General features: G+C 40.9%; 1 long non-coding RNA gene across 1 annotated transcript in view; it reads right to left on the minus strand.

The window, feature by feature from the left end:
* Positions 1-10597, minus strand: part of LOC115274823 — a 58568-nt gene extending 47971 nt beyond the window's left edge. The window contains exon 1 of the long non-coding RNA XR_003901275.1: positions 10546-10597. This is a non-coding gene — a long non-coding RNA (uncharacterized LOC115274823). The remainder of the gene's footprint in view (positions 1-10545) is intronic.
* Between the last annotated feature and the right edge of the window lie 563 nt (positions 10598-11160).

Raw genomic sequence — 11160 nt, forward strand, 5'->3', positions numbered from 1 at the left:
CTTCAAGACCCACTCAAATTAAGCTCTGGAAATAACAACTGGATTGAAGTGACAAAATCTAGAAAGTACCAATTCACATTTAGTTGGAAATGAGTTGGCTGGCACAAACCATTGTTCTACATCTTGTAAAATGAGACTATGCTTTAATTCCATGGAAGCAGATACCTCCTCTGTCTGATTGATCTCCTTTATTGGACAAGATAGACTGCATTAAGGTACCAGGCATCAAATAATATTACAATATATAAATGCAGAGGAGGTTCTGGCCCAAGATGGCGACATAGGAAGACCATGAACTTACCTACTCCACAGATCATCTGAGATTAAACCTATTTAAAGAACAAGCTTTCCTGAAGGAAAAACTGACGGCTAATTGAACAGTTTCCACATAACAAGAGAGAGAAAGAATGACAGAAGAGACTAAGAGAGAAAGGGAGATAAAGGAACCCTCACATCCCACACTGCAAACTGCAGTAAAGGAGAATAATACTGAGGGACCTCTGACTTCAGGTACAGAAAAAAGGCTGTGGTTTACAAAAGCAACCAGCACATAAAAGAGACAACACTAGAACACTGCCAAAAGTGAGAGGAGCAGCTGGAACTCCCTCAGGGTCAGAGGGACTGGCGAGCACCAGTTTATGCTCTCTCTCCACCTTCCAAGTGCAGACCACAACGGTGTCCAGATAGAACACCAGCTTGCTGCTTTGCATGCACTCGGCAACAGAACACAAGCTGCAGTCTCAGAATCAACGAGCATGTAACAGAGCCACTCCTAGAACTCTGCCAAATGCTGCTGGAATTCTCTATGGGAGGAAGGGCCCACATGGTCTACACTGCCCCTCCACCTCAAAGGTACAGACCAGTACACAGGTGAGGCACCATAAGTGACCTACCGCCTCAGTGAGCCCTGGGTCCCTAGCCCGCACCAGCCCCAGCCATCCCCCAAAGGCACCCACAGAGCAGTGCACCCTGGAACTCCCCTGGTTAGTGCTCACTACAACTCCAAGCCTTCCTGCCAAAGTGATGCAGGTGCAGAGCACCCCAAACATTCCAGGCTGATAGCACTTCAGCTTCAGCTGGCTTGTGAGGGCACCCCTGGAGCAGAGCCCCCTGGAGCTCCTTGCTGACATCTGCCTTGGACCCAGCCTTCTCACCAAGATGCCGCCTGCACAAAGCCCCATAGGAACCCTCAGCTCATGCTGTGGTTCCAGCCAACCTGTACAGAGAGTCCTGGAGCCCCCCTGCTCACACCAGGCTTGGCCCCAGACACCTGGCCAGGGCACTCCTTGCAATGAGCACCCCAGGATCTCTCAGCCTGCACCCACTTCAGCCTCAGCTGTCCTGCCAGGGTGCACTGTGCACAAAGGGCCCAGAGATCATACCAGCCCATGCCCACCTGAGCTCAGGCATCTTGCCAGGGGGACCTCTATGCAGAGCAGCCCCAGAGCTCCAAGCCTATACCCTACAGCAGCCCCAACTGCCCCTCTAGGGCACCGTCTGTGCAGAGATTCCTGGAACACCCAAGTTGACACCCACTTCAGCTTCATCTGAGCACCCTCTGAAACCCTACGGCACCCCGCCTATACTCACTTCAGGTTTTACTGTCCTACCAGGGTGCCACTGGACAGAAAACACTGGCACTTCCCAAACTGCACCCTGCCTCAGCTGCAGCCACCCTGCTGGTGCACCCTCTGCCTGGAGAGCCCCCAAGATACCTGGGCTTACATCCACTCTCCTACCAGGTGTCCTGTGCATGTAGAAACTTAGGACATCCAAGCTCATGTACACTTCAGCTTCAGCTCTCCCGCCAGGGTACCGACCGCATGGAGAGCCCAGGGACTGCACCGACCTGCGCCAGCTTCAGCTTTAGTTGCCCTGTCGTGGTGTCCCAAGACCTCCAGCCTACAGCAGCCACAGTTCCATCCAGCCAATGACAGTCACTAAGCACACAGTATACATAAAGGGATGGCCATACACAAGACCATGCCTTCAAGTTTAGGGGAAGTAGCTGTTCCACCTAGCTATAGAAACAAACACAGAAAGTCAAACAAAGTGGGGAGACTGAGGGATATGCTCCAAAAGAAAGATAAGACAAAACCTCAGAAAAAAAAAGGAAATGAAATAGAGATAAGCAATATGACTAGGAGTTAAAGTAAGGAATGTAAAGATGCTCACTGGGCTACAGAGAAGAATTTAAAAATTCAATGAGACTTTCAACAAAGAGAGAGAAAATATTTAAAAGAACCAATGAGAATTGAAGAATACAACGGTTGAAATGAACAGTACATGAGAGGGAATCATCAGGTTGGAAGACGCACAAGAACATATCAGCAACCTGGAAAACACAGCAACTGCACCCAAACTGAACAGCAAAAAAAGGAAGTAATTTTAAAAAGGAGGTAAGTTAACAGCATCTTGAACAACATCAAGTGAACATACATTCATATTACTGGTCTCCCAGAAGAAAAAAGTAGAGGCAAAGGAGAAAACTCATTTGAAGAAATAATAGCTGAAAATTTCCCTAATCAAGGGAATAAGGGATATAAGTAGCTACCCAGGTTCCAGACTCACAGACATTCCAAACAAAATGAACTCAAGGAGGTCCACAGCATGACACATAATAATTAAAATGTTGAAGATTAAGATAGAGAATTTTAAAAACAGCAAGAGACAAGCAAAAAGTAATGTACAGGTGGAACCCTACAAAGCTATCAGCTGATTTTTCAGCAACAACTTTGCAAGCCAGAAGGGAATAGCATGATATATACAAAGCACTGAAAGGAAAATACCCATAACCAAGAATACTCTACCTAACAAGGTTAACAGTCAGATTTGAAGGGGAGACAAAGAATTTCCCAAATGAAAGATAAAGTAATTTATCACCACTAAATCAGCCTTACAAGAAATGTTAAAGGAACATCTTTAAATGGAAAAGAAATGCTCATAATTAGGTGTAAGAAAATTATAAATAAAAATATGTAAAGGATGATGGCATAGACATCAAATGTCAGAGGGGGAGCAAAAAAATTATTTTAAAATGCGTTTGAGCTTAAGTGACTAACAACAAAGATTGTGATATACTTATATTTATACATGAACCTCATTAAAATCACAAACCCAAAACCTATAGTAGATATACAAAAAATAAAAAGAGAACCAAATATAACTTATAGAAACTCACTGATCACAAAGAAACAAAAGAACAGAAAATTACAAAAAAAAGGAAAAAACTAACAAAATGGCAATAAGTACATATCTATTAATAATTTCTTTAAATGTAAATGGCCTAATTGCTCTAATCAAAGGACACAGAGTAGCAGGTAATAAAACAAGACTCATCTATATGCTACCTACAAGAGACTTACCTAAAGACACATACAGACTGAAGGTAAAGAGTTGGAAAAACATCTACCATGCAAATGGGAGTGGAAAAAAAGCCAGGTTAGCAATACTTACATCAGACAAAATGGACTTAAAACAAAGACTAACAAAAGACAAAAAAAAATGCATTACATAATGATAAAGAGATTAGTCCAACAAGAGGATATAACAATTATAAACATCTATGCACCCAACAGTGAAGCACCTAAATATATAAAGCAAATACTAAGAGACATAAAAGGAGAAATTTTTGGTAATATAGTAATAGGAGGAGACTTTAACATGCCAATTACATCAATGGACATATCATTCAGGCAGAAAATGACTAAACAAACAGTGCCTTTAAATGATGCATTAGACCAGATATATACAAGACATTTCATCCAAAAACAACAGAATACATGTTCTTTTCAGTGCACATGGAAAATTCTCCAGAGAAGATCATGTTAGGCCACAAAAGTCTCAATAAATTTAAGAAGACTGAAATCACACTATCTTTTCCAACCACAACAGTATGAAACTAGAAAGAAATCACAAGGACAAAACTGGAAAAAATCACAAGATGCAAAGGCTAAAGAATATGCTACTGAATAACCAATGAGTCACTGAAGAAATCAAAGAATATGGAGACACATGAAAATAAAAGCACAATGGTCCAAAATCTTTGGGATATAGCAAAGGCAATTCTAAGAGGGAAATACATAGCAATACAAGCCTACTCAAGAAGTAAGAAAAAGCTCAAATAACTTAATCTTACAACTAAATGGACTATAAAAAGAAAAATAGAGACCAACGTGATTAGCGTTCGCATCGGCAGCACATATACTAAAATTGGAATGATACAGAGACCAACATGAATAGAAGGAACAGAATAATAAACATAACAGAAATAAATGACATAGAGACATATTATATATAAACATATATATTTTATATACATATACATACACACATAGATGTATACATACATATAAAATCAATGAAACCAAGGGCTGGTTCTTTGAAAAGATAAACAAACTTGATAAACTCTTAGTGAAATTCATTAAAAAAAAGAAAAAAGAAAAAAGAGAGACAAAGGACCCAAATAAAATTAGAAGCAAAAGTAACAACTGACATTACAGAAATATAAAAGAATATAACAGAATATGATGTTAAATTATATGCCAACAAATTGGAAAACCTAGAAGAAATGCATACATTCCTAGAATCATACAATCTTCTAAAACTCATCAGGAAAAAACAGAAAATCTGAAAAGACCTATTACTAGTAATAAAATTAAATGGGTCATCAAAAAATTACCAAAAAATATAAGTTTAGGTCCAGACAGATTCACAGGTAAATTCTACCAAACATGAAGGAAGAGTCAATACCTTAACATAATAAAAGCCATATATGAAAAACCCACAGCCAACATCATACTCAATGGTGAAAAACGGAGAACTTTTCCTCTAAGATCAGCAGCAAGACGAGGATGTCCACTTTCACCCTTTTTATTCAACATAGTACTAGAAGTCCTAGTCACAGCCATAAGACAAGAAAAAGAAATGAACGGTATCCATACTGGGAAGGAAAAAGTTAAACTGTTACTACTTGCAGATGGTCTGATTCTATAAACAGAAAACCCTAAAGATTCCACCAAAAAAACTATGAGAAGTTATAAATTAATTCAGTAAAGTTACAGGATATAAAATTAATACCCAGAAATTGATAGCACTTCTATACACTAATAATGATGAAGCAAAGAGAGAAATTAAGAAAACAATTCCATTTAAGATTTCAGCTAAGAGAATAAAATACCTTAACCAATGAGGTGAAAGATCTGTACTCTGAAAACTATAAAACACTATGAAAGAAACTGAAGGCAACAGAAACAAATGGAAACATATTCCATACTCATGGATTAGAAGAATTAAAATTGTTAAAATGTCCACACTACCCAAGGCAATCTACAAATTTAATGCAATCCCTATCAAAATACCAACATTATTTTTTAAAGAACTGTAACAAATACTAAAATTTATATGAAACCACAAAAGACCTCATACAGCCAAAGTTATCTTTAGAAAGAACAAAACTGGAGCTATCACAGTTCCAGATTTCAACATATAGTACAAAGCTGTAGTCATCAAAACAGTATGATACAGGCACAAAAGTAAACACAAAGATCAAAAGAACAGGAGAAAGAGCCCAGAAATAAACCCACAGTTATACGTTCAGTTAATCTATGACAAAGGAGGCAAGAATACAGAATGGAGAAAGACATTCTTTTCAATAAATGATGCTGAAAAAATGCACAGATACCTGCAAAACAAGAAAACTTGAACACTTTTAACATCATACACAAAACCAAACCCAAAATAGGTTCACAACGTAAATATGAGACCTGAAACCAGAAAATTGCTAGAAGAGAACAGAGGCAGTAATTTTTGACACCAGCCATAGCAACATTTTCTAGATATGTCTCCTGAGGCAAGAGAAACAAAGCAAAAATAAACTACTGAGACTACACCAAAATAAAATGTTTTTGCACAGCGAAGGAAACCATCAACAAAACAAAAAGCAACCTACCGAATAGGGAGAAGATATTTGCAAATGATAAAGGGTTAATAATCAAAACATATAAAGAACTTATATATCTCAGTTGAACACAGTTTAAAAATGGACAAAGGAATTGAATAGCATTTTTCCAAAGAAAGCATACTAATGGCCGACAGACATATTAAAAGATGTTCAACATTACTAATCATCAGGGAAATGCAAATCAAAATCTCAATAAACTCCCACTTTTCCCTACCAGAATAGCTAAGATAAGAAAAAAAAATAAGTGTTGGTGAGGATGTAGAGAAAAAGGAACCCTCATGCACTGCTAGTGGAAATGGAAATGAGAATAGCCACAGGGGAAAAAGGTACAGAGTTTCCTCAAAAAAATTAAAAATAGAAATACCACAGTTCCAATAATTCTACTACTGGGTATTTACTCAAAGCAAATGAAACACTAATTCAAAAAGATCTATGTTCCCCGTTTATTGCAGCATTATTTACAACAGCCAAGACATGGAAGTAACCCAAGTGTCCAATCATAGGTGAATGGATAAAAAAAGATGTGGTATGTGACACATACATGTGCATATTTACACAGACAACTGAATACCGCACAGCATTATAAAAGGATGAACTATTGCCATTTGTAACAACATGGTTGAACCTAGAGGGTATTATGTAAAGTGAAATCAGTCAGGCTGAGAAAGACAACTACTGTAAGATTTCCCTCCTGTGGGAATCTAAAAAACAAAACTAACGAACAACCAAACAGAAAACAGAAGCAACCTATAAATACAGAGAACAAAGTGATGGGTGCCAGAGAGAAGAGTGAGCAGGGAATGGACAAGATGTGTGTGACGTGGAGAGGGAGACACAGCCTTCGAGCTACTGAGTAAGTCACAACAATAAAAAATGTATTTTATGTATAGTAAAACCATGGATAATATGGTCCATGATATTGTGACAGCACTGTGTGGTGACAGAGGGGAGCCACACCCAGCGGGGAGCACAGCCTAACACACACAGATGGTGACTCGCTGTATTTTATACCTGACACAAACGTAGCATTATATGTCAATTATACTCAAATAAAACCAACAAACACACAGAGAGCTAGTCCCTCCTCAATTTTCTTTCAGTTCTTCTGAAGAAAAAGCCTCAGACTGGTACAAATGGGTCCTTAAAACTTCTGTAATGGTTGTAATTCTTTGCTCTAACAGATGGTGGGCCTTGAGCCCAGAGTCTTCAGACAACAGTAGTGACGTAGAATTGAATGTCAATATTTGATTTTCAGAGCATGGTACCTACCCTCACAACTGCCTCTCTTTATGGCAATTAATTCCTATTTTTCTCATTAATAATTTCAAATTGGAGTTTTCTTATTGTGTATGCTGAGGTTTTAAGAGAACTTTTTATTCTAAAAATATTAAATAAAGGGGCACCTGGATGGCACACTGGGTTAAGTGTCTGACTCTTGATCTCAGCTCAGGTCATGATCTCACAGTTTGTGAGATCAAGCCCCACATCAAACTCTGTACTGACAGTGTGGAGCCTGCTTGGGATCCTGTCTCTCCTTCTCTCTGCACACCCCCCCTCCCCTCCACCCAGCTTGTGCTGTATCTCTTATTCTCTCTCTCAAGTTAAATAAACTTTAAAAAAATTAAATTTTTTTTTAGTATTTATTTTTGAGAGAGAGCACAAGTGGGGAAGGGACAGAGAAAGAGAGAGAGGGGGAGACACAGAATCTGAAGCAGGCTCCAGGCTCCGAGCTGTCAGCCCAGAGCCCGAGACAGGGCTCAAACACATGAACTGTGAGATCATGACCTGAGCAGAAGTCAGACGCTCAACAGACTAAACCACCCACGGGTCCCAACATTTTTTTAAATAATAAAGATATTAAATGAATAACAGCATAGCTAGCAGGGAATATGAGAAAAAAATACACAGAAAAGAAATGACTCAATTCTGGGGGAACATGACTAAGATATACTGGACCTTGTAAACAGGACAAAGTAGAGTTTTATAAGGAAGGTTCAAGAGGTCTCTGCCTCCAGCCGGGGAGCTTCTAACTCCCTTAACGATGAAAGAGGGGGTCTTTACTCAGCCCATGCAGAGGAGAAAAATGGAACTAGAAAACTATACACTTTTGAGAAAATTATTAGATCAAGACCTAAAATTCCTACTGGCATAAAAGGAACTTTGGAGAAAATTTAAAGGTATAAAAAGGCTCCAGAAGGTAAACTCAGTTCTGCACCACATGGGAATTTTACCCCTACCTGCACTCAGACCTCACACACAAGGTCAGTCCACCACCTGCACAACCATACCCAGCACTCTGCTCAGAGCAAGCTGAGGTTGTACACAAGTACGGTGGACAGAGGAAACCACAGTAAGACCAAGCAATAGTCACTGTTCACGAACTCAGCATAGCTCGAACCAGGTCTTCAGTTTAGAATCTCTTACACTGTCATCCTTCTCCACAGTACTGTCAGGGGCACTTTCACACGTAGGGCTGAAATGGCAAATGCATTTGATTCCAGAATACCCATGAGTTGGCATTACCTATTTGAAACACTGCTATTTTATTTTAGTTTATTTATTTATTTTAAATTTTACTTCATTTTATTTATTTTGACTTTTTAGAAAAAGCATGTGTGCAGGAGAGGGGCTGAGAGAGAGAGAGAGAGAGAGAGAGAATCCCAAGCAGGCTCCATGCCCAGAGCAGAGCCCATCATGGGACTCTATCCCACAACCCTGGGATCATGACCTGAGCTGAAATCAACAGTAGGAGGTTCAACCCACTGAGCCACACAGGCGCTGCTGAAACTCTTCTTAGGAAGATCTGTGGGTATACATCTTCTGCCCTGGGCAGGGATTAGGAAGGGGTACCAGCAGCCCCTCCCCCCTGGAGCAATTTGTGCCTGCTCACACAGGAGGGACAGCTTTAAGATGGAAACATAAGGGATTTGGTTGGAGGAGGATCCCAGACCCACCCACGCCTCTTTCTCAATCCCCTGCCTACTTTCTGGGGAGCTCTAAACCTGAGCCGAAATGTCACCTCTCCATAGTTTCTTGACTTGTGATAGGTAATTTCCCCTCATCCCTGCCTCCATCATCCAGGTCCCAGTGACTGGAGACTGTAGCAGGTGACATTCTATCTCTTCCCCTTGACCTCAGCTTTAACCTGTGTTAGAGGTAGAGAAGTCAAGGAGAGAATTGTAACGCAGAGATGTGGTCTCACAGACTTCCTAAGGAAAGTTTCAAATAGCCAAAGCCACCCTGAGCTTATTTTGATCATTGTCAGTACTACTGGCTTCTCCTGGGATCCTATGGAATCTATCTAGTAAGTTTAAAGCATATTCTGAGAGGGGAGCCTAAAGCTTCACCAGAGGACTGGAGGGGCCCACCGCATTCAAGAGGACAGGAACCATCTATCAATGCTCTGGATTGTAAGCACTTTGGCTCATGGGCAAAGTCCAGACCTCACTCACTTTTGGACCCCACCCTTCTGCACCCAGAGTAATGCACATAAAAGATGCCCAATAAACAGTTCCTGACAGAATGCTCGCCATCTCTCCACTAATGGCACAGAATGAGGTTTTCGCTACTGAGGCAAGGGAGAAAGGCTACGTTTTAAAGACAGATGGATCTAACTGGGTTTTCTCAGTAATGTCTGTGCCTGAAAGAGCCAACCACTTCTACCCCTCCGTTCACTGCAGGGGCCCCAGGCTCATCCCTAACTACCGATCTGTGCCCACAGGGTGCCTGTTTTAGTGTGTCCGGCAGTATCTGCTCTCCCTCCATGAACAAGCATCACTGTGACATGTGTGTTAGGGACGTGTAACTGGACTCCTTGCTGCAGCCTACACCGCGGACTACATCCTGGGTAGTGATTCTGGGGGTGCTGACTGGACAAGTGTGCCATGTGGCCGCGACCCCTCGCTCCCAGTCATCATGTTGCCAACATCCTCCTATTTATGGCAATCGTCAATTGATTTTTGGCTGCCTCCACTGTTTGGCTCCTAATCTGGTCTCTGAGGATAAAACTGAGGCACTTCATAGCTTGGGAAAAATGGACAGAGCCAAGGAGACCCCTCAATTTGACTGTGAGACTGAAGGGTTTGCAATGAATCACTTTCTCCTGCACAAGGAGCAAACAGAATGCAGAACCTTCACTGCCGTCTACAGCCACGAACAGGGAAGAGCCTCAGTCTGATGTGTTCTGCTCCTCTCTACCAATTTCCTTCTTATTTTCAGATTACTTTGATGGGCTAATGAACTGTCTGAAGCATGAGATTAATCAATTCAAACCACAACCACAGCTGTGTTTGTCTCTCAATAGCCTTCGCTGCCAGTACCAAAAATATAGCCTTTCTCCACAATAAACACTTTTTATAATACCAATAAGACCACTCCAGGGAGCATTGTTATCATGAAATAATCATGGCCCTGTGGGATTTAGGGAGCCTGGCTGTGTTTCATGCCTCGTAATGCTGGCGCGAGGAGAGGAGAAGGAAGGGCAGAGGTAAGGGGTAATTATCAGAACAAGGACACCCCCTATTGTGCTTCTTTGCTTAAAGCTTTAGATACCTTGGCTGAGAACATGTGCATGTGAATCTTACCAGGTTGAACAGCTGTGACTTTTCTGCATACAGCCATCTGCATTCATGTATTTTTAATGGACCATTTTGGGCTGTCAACCTGCAAACAAAAGTTAGGTTAGGTTTTGAATCCCGGTAAAGAATACTGAATTTGGGCCCTTTGTGAGTTCTCCTCACCAGCAGACAACTCCAGCAAGAATTATTTTAAAAATTATAATCATCAGCCAATCAAGAGATACACTGAGTCTTACAATGTGCATTCACTAAAGCAGCCGTGACAATGGACGGATGTGGGAGAGTCTCCAGGGTTTGGGCTCCAGCCCATTGGACTTGATGGGGCTTGTTTTGATTACATGTAAATTGCCCACCCCAAATGCCATGACTACTTTTGGATACCATGGCAAATTAACCAGGTTTACGTGGCAGATAGTGGCGTGGGCAGTTCATATCTGTCTGTAACCGTGCAAAATGACAGCCAAACACAGAGGGATGTGCTTGTGGAAAATGTTCACGGATGCATGGTTTTCAAAGGAATATAGCAGTGGTGTGTATGAGTCAACATTCTGCTAGTAATGACTCTGTGAATTGAAGTGACTATTTCCAAAAATGACTTCTGCACTTAATTAGATCTTATCT

This window comes from Suricata suricatta, chromosome 12 (genome assembly GCF_006229205.1).
Source record: "Suricata suricatta isolate VVHF042 chromosome 12, meerkat_22Aug2017_6uvM2_HiC, whole genome shotgun sequence".
Classification (NCBI taxonomy): Eukaryota; Metazoa; Chordata; class Mammalia; order Carnivora; family Herpestidae; genus Suricata; species Suricata suricatta.